The following is a 9,790-nucleotide window of genomic DNA, read 5'->3' as shown; positions in this document are numbered from 1 at the left end:
TCTTATACAGGCCTTGTGCATAGAGCCACGGCCTTGTGAGTTCTTGTGTGAAATGGTCCTATCACATCTCCCCAGTCCTCCAAAACCTCTACCTCTTAAAACCCCCTCTTGTGACAATTCCGGAGTCTTGAGAAGGAGGGATGGGACACAGTTATCCCACTGAACCCTGAGTGCTTCCATTTCTTAATCTCTGCACTCTGGCCAGTGGAGATCTTGGTTTAGATCACCGTCTACTGCAAAAGGAAGCTCTCTGGTGAGGGTTCTGCTTTTCTCCAAACACAAATGCAAAGCTATTGTGGAAAACAGCATGATTTTTGTGAGAAGCACAGCTCCTAAATTAGAGCCGCCTACACCTAACCTCAACCCTTTCTATTCAGCTTTCAAAAAGACAGGAATAGGCTTTACAAAGCCCAAACTATTTCCCTTACCTCTTTTAGAAAAAAAAATTCTAATATGCAGAATAAACCTCAAACCTTTCGTTTAAAATAAAAGCCTCACTACTCAGTCCTTCCTATTAGAACCCGCCTTCTCTGTCTGTCCTCTGGGTGCTGTCAGTCCTCCCCACCCAAGCTGAGGGCTTCACCACTGTGGCAACACTGACATCCTCCAGCCTGAGTTCTGTCTTTCCAAGCTGTCCTCAGTGGAGGAACACCAAGTTGTTGCATGCCATTGCTGTGCTGTCATGTTTTATAAACTTGATATCTAAAGATTCTAAACATATTCCTTCATATTGTTAGTCTACTATTTTTTTGTAATTTTTTATCATGTCTTTGAAGTAATCAGTTAGGGGAGTATTTCACTGGGGAATCCTGGGAGGTGATACAAAATACAGATCTCCATTTTTATGTATTTAAAAGGAATTGGAGAGGCCATTTATTGGTCAACATTTTAGTATTTATCTTAACTGATTATTTCAAAGACATGATAAAAGAATTGCCTGGAACAATTCTGGTTCTCACTTATCTTACCTGGCTACATTTTAACATTTCTGCAAAACTATCCCCCAGTATCGTCTCTTAAGGGAAACACTTCTTTTTCTTTAAAATGTTTTTATTATTATTATTTTTATTTTTATGATATGTCTTCATCATATTCTTTCCCCTCCCTGAACTCCTTCCAGATTCTTTCTTTTCCCTACTTACCCTACTTTATGTTCTTTACCTCTCTTAAACAAAACAAAACAAAAAATACAACAGCCAAAAAAGCAAATAACAAATTTAAATTTAAAGAAAAGAAAAAAAAAAAGGAATCCTGATGGGGAAGTCCTGTGTATGCGTCAATAAAGCACTGTTGGCCAATAGGGAAGCAAGATAGGTGGGACTAGGAGTCTAGGAGGATTCTGGGAAAACGGAGTGAACTGAGACATCGCCATAAGATCCCCGGGAAGAGAGGACACGAGTCTGCGTTCTCAGAAAGATAAGTCCTTACAAAAACATATACTGGTGATTATGGGTCAATAATTAAGTCAGAGCTAGCCAATGAGAATCAATAACAAATGGCCAACAGCTTATAATTAATATAGTGTCCTGTGTGTTATTTAGGGGCTGAAACTGTAGCAGGGCTCAGGGGACTGGCGGGGAAAACTACATGTTACAGAGTCCATTTTGTGCTGGTTAACTACTCCTGAGCATGAGGTCTGCCCTACATCTGGTTGGTGTACTCAGAGTCACTCCATTGGAAAAACTTGGTTCTCCTTCTCTTAGCAGCTGTCAGTTGTGAGCAGCTTCCTGGCTGTGGGTGGGACTTTGTCTCATCTGCCGGAAGCACTTCTCAATGGTGAGTTACAGCTGGAAGCGCTATGCCTGTATCCTGACAGATGCCTTCATCTCCGGCTGCTTGTCTGGTAGCCTGGCGATTGCGGATGCACGATAATATATTTTTGAATTTTCCATGTAGCCCTAAACAATGGGGAAATGATAGTATCATTTAAGCTAACTATCATTACATTGCAGTTTTCTTCCATTAATGCTGCTTGTAGTTTTGTTTCTATTATTAGGGTTACTTGTATTGTGTGGAGAGTAACACATTTTTTTGGGGGGGATTGTTTTAAAGTAGTTCAGAAGTCCAAGAGTCTTAGAGAGGCCTGCTGAGTTTACCGAGTCTGTATGAAGCAGTCAATCCAAAGGCACTAGCTTTGGGAACTACGATTGCTCAGGGGAATGAAGAACCACGTGGGTGAAGCTTCTTATTTCACCCTGCTTTGTCACTCAGTGTAGCTAAAGTGATACCTTTTGATTTGTGGACTTCAATTTCCTAACACTGGCTTTAGGGTTACATTTTGCATACACATTCAGACTACAGATCAATCAAATAGTAGTGATACTATTTTTTTAAATAAATGCATACCAAGTCTTCTTTATGTGTATTGCATGGGGTTAGCTTCTCAAGACGTAACGTTTAATTAAGTCAAGAATCTGCCCATTGGTACATAGCAGTTTATCTGATATTGCCTTTGTAACTCCAGGGTCAAAGACCAAAAGGAACCATGTAATTCTTCTCTCCTGTGCCTGGAATTACAAATGGAAATGGGCAGGGCCCTTGATAATTTTGTGTTTGTTTGGAGTCTTTCTGCTGCCAAGCTCCAGATGCTTACTGATGTTTACATTTTTATCTTGAAACTACAACCCCTCTCTTATTATAACTGAATCCAAAATGCCTTAATTTTTATCTGTGAGTTCTTTGTAGGTTTTTTTATTCTCACTTATTTTGTTGACCTCCACGATTTCTTCCCGTGTAAGAGTGAGTTACTTGAGGAAGAGCACCGTGTCTCATTTATTTTTTGCATCCCTAGGAGGCTGGTGCCTCATTAGCACTGGAGAAATGTTTCTGTGATGGGTGAAGGAGAATCCTCTGTGAAGTTTAACACAATGTTGTACGGCTTAAGAACTACCAATATTTTTTCTATACTAGTCCATATGAATTGTATCAACACATGCTTTTTAATCAAGGTCCTATAAATTCATCTATACCCTCTTGAATATTCACCCCCAATATATTCTTCTAGATGTAGGTTGAAGCTGGTGACAAATGATGACTCATAAAATTAATTTCTTATGTCAAATCATGCCTGCTGGTTTTCCATCAAACATTTGAAGTATCCTTGTGTAGTAATCAGGAGGCCTTTATAGGCATGCCTCCAAGATGAATCATTTATAAGCCTTGATAATCTTAAGTCACACCAACTTAGGTTCAACCAAGCAAGTGAAAACCTGACATATCTTAAGCCACTAAGGAGTTATCTCTAGTGGAGCACAACCCATTGTGTGTGTGTGTGTGTGTGTGTGTGTGTGTGTGTGTGTGTGTGTGTGTATGTGTGTGTGTGTGTATGAAGTATAATATGTGTATGTATGTATTTGGGATTTATTAGATTGGCTTATGATGGGGCTGGACAGTTAAATGATTGTTTTCTGTAGACAAGAGAACCCAGTAATTTCTGAGTCCACAAGGCTGGGCTCCTCAATAGTCTCAATTTGGCTCTGAAGGTATGCTGATTCCTGGGGAGTCACTGATATTGAATCTGGCTTGGAAGAATTTTGGGTCTGATATCAGTGGGGATGGCAAGAGCAGATGTAGACACACTTGCTCAGAAACAAGCAACATAGACAGATGCATGCACACTGCTTTCCTCCAGACCTCTTTATGTCTGGGCCAAGCATTGGAAAGTGATGTCCAGTTTGAGGTTAAGTCTTCTCACTCATTGACTCCTCTTTGTACATCATCATAGACGTGTCCTGACATGTGCTTCTAAATCCCATCACATCGACCACCAAGACTACCCATCACAGAGAGACTGATTTTAAGTTTCTTTCTACAGCGCTGCAGTCATTTCCCTAAAATCCCAAGTTAGCTTGCTGAATTACCTTCAAAACTCATTTTAGAAATAGCTGGTTTAGGGGCTGGAGAGATGGCTCGGTGGTTAAGAGCACTGTTTGCTCCTCCAGAGGAACCAGGTTCAATTCCCAGCAGCCCCATGGCAGCCTACAAATGTCTGTAACTCCAGTTCCAGGAGATCTGACCCCCTCACACAGGCATGCATGCAGGCAAACCACCGATGCAGATAAAATAAAAATAAATAAATCATTTTTTTTAAATAACTGGATTAGGGTCTAGGCTGAGGAGATGGTTTAGTGGGCTTGGGTAATGCCCTAGCCACATAACCGTGAAGACTTGAACTTGGATCCCAAGTACCTATATAGGTGCCAAAGGAGTCCTACCTGCAACCGCAGAATTCAAGAAATAAAGGCAGGGGGCCTCAAGGAAATTGAGACAGTAACCAGTGAGTTCTAGGTGCAAATGGACATTGTTCTCTCAACATGGAAGATGGAAAGTGGTTGAGCAGGGGACACCAGAAGTCAAACACTGGCCTCCTCACATACATACACATATGTGCCGACTCACCCCCAACACAGGTGTACACACACGTGACCATGCATACACCCATGCATGCACGCCAAACATATACATGAGACAAAAGAAAAATGGCTGAATTATAGCAATTATCCTCCAAGTTCTAGGCCCTGTGTGAGTGGGGAGGAGATCAGGGTTTTCCCGGAGGTCAAATATCCCTGAGCCCAAACAAGAGTATAGCAAGGCTTTTCTAGTCAGGGCTTCTTATCGGTACTGCACAGTGTACAAACATTTACATTACTTCTAGGTCAGATATGCCTTCCCTCACCCAATGGAATTAATAAGGGAGAGGGTGGGCTTTTCTATTTCAGACTCATGGCTTTCTTAAGACGCCATCTACAGACATTACTATAAAGGGCCCAAGAGTAAAACCCTAAGCTTTTCAAAGCACAAAATATCACAAGTACCTCAGCTCTTCTGCTGTGGCACAAAGGCAGATGAAATGTCACACTGACAGCTGTGTCTGGGTGTTTGGAGTAAAGTACAATTAGCTGGCACTGAAGTTTTAATGTTAAATTATTTTAGCCTATCATAGTATCTTTCTTCAGATTTCTTTCTCAGGTACTTAAAAATTGTAGACGTATTTATTGGGCATACTGTATAATAACTACACATGGGCCATAGTGTGTGAATCTTGCCTTCATTCAACTTATGCTTAAATAAAAAAATTTTTTGGTATCTTCTTCTGTCTTCCCTCCATCTCACTGATGGATAAATCTTGCTCTAAATCTTCTCGTCCTCATTCCTTGCAGGACTACCTGGTGAGAAAGTAAGCCCTGATTTCATGTCTCACAACCTCCCCCAGAATTCCCTGTTTTCAGGGTCTAGTTTTCTTGTTTGTTCTTTAGAAAAGCAAATGAGACTGATTAAGAAGTGTCATGGCTTGCAGATGCACAGGGTCAGATCAGCCACCTGAGTCCAGTGGCCTGTGCTGCTACTCAAGGTCATGGTGATGTCAGGGTCAGAGCTGCAGCTGAGGACCGCGACGGGGTCCAGTGGTCCTACTGCGCCAGGATGTTCAATGCACCTGTTACCATTGAAGATGGAACAGACACCTGAGATCGGGGCCATGTTGGTGTCTCAGGTCCATGCTGCCCCTGGGGCAGTGATGACATCTAGACCCAGCTACTGCCAGGACTATGTTGGGGTCCATGATCCTGCCGTGGCTGGAATCGGTGCTGAGGTCCGGGACCTGCATTGCCCCCAAAGGTCACAAGGAGGCCAAGGGTTAGGGCCACAACCTGATGCCTTGGTGGTATCCAGCAGTCATATGGCTCCCAGAACCATTCCTTCCACCCAGAGCCACGATGTCCTCTGATTCCCAAGATGCTACTGAGGGCCATGTCTGGAATCTTTTTGGATGTCTTTGGCCTGTGTCACCTTGGGAGGCCTTAGGAACCATTCAAGATGGAGATGAAAATCAGAGGGCCGTGCTGAGCTGGACCCACCCTTTGCTGAGCCTGGGAAAGCTGGCTTTGTTCCTAGGGGTCCACTACACCCAAAAAGCTGGTCCGGCATGCTGGAGAGATGGCCCTCATCCCTTATCACAGGCCAGGGTGAACCGACTCTACGGGCAAGCATGTAAGGGAGCTGACTCCACCCATTCGCTCCAGGCAGGTGGCCCCAGGGGTCTGGACTGACCATCTTGGCCCAAGCGGGTCTTGGGTTGACCCACCTTAGCATCTAACCCATGTAGGACCTGCTGGAGTTGGGGAAGGGAATAGTTCTGTGGAACGATACCCGCCAAGATCTCCAAGACTTGTGGCAGTCACAGGTTATCCCGGAGGAGTTCGGGTGAGGATCCAGCGAGGATGGTGTACCGGAAAGCAGAGGCCTTGAACCAGACCCATGAGTCATTGCAATAGACATTTGTCGGTAAAACTGATGGGACAAGGAGGCATACTGTGTGGCACAAGGAAGCCCGCATTGCCACCGGGACGAGTAAGAGGTGATGGAGAAGCAGGGGAGAAGGAGAAGCTAAGAGATTTTTCCGTTGTTGTGGTTTCTGTTTTGTCTTGGTTTTGTGTGTGTGTGTGTGTGTGTGTTGTTGTTGTTGTTTTTGCTTTTGTTTGCTTGCTTTCTTTGACTTGTTTGCTTTTGTGCAGGGGAGTGGCAGGGATGAGCGGAGGCTGTTGGAGGGACCGGGAGGCGAGGAGAATTAGGGTGCATGATGTGAAAGTTAAATATTTAAAAAAAAACAGAATAATATCTGTTTTCAAAGTGTTAGAAAAGGTGTCACGGCGAAGACGGTCGTGTTTTGGTGGCTGTTAACCACACACAGCAAAGGGTAAAGAGTTTCGTTACGGTGCGTCTGTACGTGCGTACGGTGCGTCTGTATGCGTGCGGTGGGAACGCCACCACCCTTTGCTTCCCCCTTCTGCTTTCATACTCTTGAACTTCTCTTAGTTTCATGTTCACTCCCCAAACCAGCTTCCACACATAAGAAAGAGAAAACCCCCGGCGAGGTTTTTTATGGGATTGGCTTACTTTAATTAACAGAGAGTTCTTTTGTTTGATCCAGTTTTGTTGTTGTTACAAGCAGCATAATTTCATTCTTTTTTGCTAGCATAGTGAAACTCTAGTGTCTGTCTGTCTGTTTGTCTGTCTCTCTCTCTCTTACACACACACACACACACACACACACACACACACACAGATGCCACATTTTCTTTGCCCACTCACCTGTAGGTGGACTCCTGAGATCACAGATCTACACTGTTACCCCTATTACCCCTGCTCTAAGATTTCCAAGCCTTCCTTTGAAGAAAACACACAGGCTAGTCTTTCTACATGGAATTTACTCAGCCCTTTGTAATCTAACCCATGCCTTGTTCCTTATCAGTTTCGTGATTCAACACACCCATAATCTACATGCTGTAGCCAGATCAATATTTATTCCTTACCAAGCAGGAGCCTGGTCCAACCTCCTTTCTGTGTCTGTACAGGCCGCTTTATCCACGGAATGTTCTTCTCTGAGGGTTCTTCAGGTAACCCTCCACAGCTTTCCCCTGACGGCACTGAAAGTTATGTGCACAGAGAAGCCTCCCACGGTGCTCCTGAGAGGCCAGGTTTTAAGAAGAATGTGGCATAAAATATGTCCATTGTGCCATGCGGCACACTGGATGACAACTATGGGTTCAGATGTCTTATTTTCATCCTTATTCTGGCTTTAGTTCAACAAGGACTCTCCTCTTCTCACTTCATAAATTTCTGCCTCTTCTGCTTACGGGTCACAGCGGAGTCAGCACCACAGTTATGTTCCCAGGAAAGGACTTTTCATTTCAAAGCATATATTGTCAGCTCAAGTGGCCCAGGCTGCAGTCACCGCTGTGTGTTATATGCTTGGTGCCTGTCAGCTGTTTCTGCATGGGCCGCACTTCAGCACTGCTGGCTGCCTGAGAATGTTATTAAATACTAACAGGGCTTCAAAGCAGAGCAAGAGCTTAGAAATGTCACTGTGATTGCAAAATTTTGGTATTAGTTAACTAGACAAGAGCTGACTTATTGATTACCAACATGGGTAAATATTTACCGGGGTAAGAGAAATGGATTTAATGGTAGAGGGAAAGTTTCTAGAAAATTAGTGTTTCTTTTTCTCTGTATTGCTTTGAAGGCTGTCCTGGAACCTGCTCAGTAGACCAGGCTGGTCTCGAACTCACAGAGATCTGCCTGCCTCTGCTTCCCGTGTGCTGGGATTAAAAACGTGAGCCAACAATGCCTGGAGAAAATTAGTATTTCTTGAGGGTCTTTTATTCCTTTCTCTCTCTCTCTCTCTCTCTCTCTCTCTCTCTCTCTCTCTCTCTCTCTCTCTCTCTCTCTCTCTCTCTCTCCCCCTCTCTCCCTCTCTCCCTCTCTCTCTCTCTCTCTCCCTCCCCCCCTCTCTCCCTCTCTCCCTTCCTTCTTCCTTCCTTCCTTCCTTCCTTTCTCCCTCCCTCCTTCCCTCCCTCCCTCCCTCCTTTCCTTCCTTTCTTCTTTTCTTTCTTGACAGGATCTCACTATGCAGCAGGAGTTGGCCTGGAACTCTGCAGATATGTGTAATCCAGGCTGTCATAGAATGCAGAGAGGTCTACCTGTCTGACTTTTGAGCACTGGTGCTAATGCCATGCTCCAATAGGTTTGGCCTTGATATTCCTTTTGAAAACAGCACAGATTTACTTATTAGCAGGTTGGTATGATATTGTAAGTCAAGAGAGTGTAGACACAGTGTGTGTGGGAGTGGTGGTGGTGGGGGAACAGTGACCCATGGGAGTATCAACAAGAAAGGGAGAATGCTAGAACTAATTCTGCTCTCAACAAAATGACTTACCAGAAAGTAGAACATTCTGAAACCTGGGACTTTGGAGTCTTTTCTGTATGGAAATGGAACATTTCCTTACATGCTTTTAGCAGTAGGCTAATTATATTTTTGAAAACAAGTCTTAATGTGGGGTACATTAATGTTTTGTGGAATACCTTTGGGTTATGAACATCAGCAGATGGCTGTTGGGGATGGGGGGGGTTGTTTCATGCAGACGTGTGGCCCCTGGTAGGCTGTCCATGATAATCCATGGGGCTGCACGCGCCGGTAATGGTAATTTGGGCTCAGTAGGTTGTAAGAGAAGGAGTGAAAGCAGAAACTAGAAGTGGGGGAGTAGAGACAAGGACATTGTTGGGGCTGATCAAGTGGAGCAGGGTGGGGGATGGTGGCCACGTAGTCAAAAGTCACTGTGCATGCCTTTGGAGTTTCCAAAGAATAAGCAATTGAAAATAGAATGTCATTCTGGTATACTTTGCTTTGAGTCTCCTTCAAGTTGATTCCTGTAAAGGAAACTCACTCCAGATCACACTGGCAAAGAGACTGTGCCAATGCGCTATTTCAGAGGAACAAAGACCTTGAGTGGTCGGGCGTTGGTGGCACACGCCTTTAGTCCCAGTGCTCGGGAGGCAGAGGCAGGCAGATCTCTGTGAGTTTGAGACCAGCCTGGTCTATAAGAGCTACTTCCAGGACAGCCTCCAAAGCCACAGAGAAACCCTGCCTCGAAAAACAAACAAACAAACAAAAAAAAAAAGGAAAAAGAAAACTTGAGTGAACTAGAACTATGGTGGGTTCTCAGGAGGTGGCATAGTCTGGAACATTTGCTTAGTTTTTCCTTTAGAAAACTTACCAGGTAACTTAAATAAATTCCTCCAGAAGATGTAGAAGGATCCTTCTGGCTACAGCAACAGAATTCAGCTAAATATTCAGCATTGCCAGTGTGGGAGAGAATATTTGGCAGCTACACATTTGATAGGTGATTAATGTACAGATACTATGAAGAATTTAAAAAGCAAAAACTTGAAAAATGATGCAATTAAAAATTGGCTGTATTTTTTGAACAGATAATTCCTCAAGGAAGAAATAAAA

The sequence above is a fragment of the Mesocricetus auratus genome, unplaced genomic scaffold (genome assembly GCF_017639785.1).
Source record: "Mesocricetus auratus isolate SY011 unplaced genomic scaffold, BCM_Maur_2.0 Super-Scaffold_100011, whole genome shotgun sequence".
Lineage (NCBI taxonomy): Eukaryota > Metazoa > Chordata > Mammalia > Rodentia > Cricetidae > Mesocricetus > Mesocricetus auratus.
Note: the sequence above shows the minus strand (reverse complement) of the source record.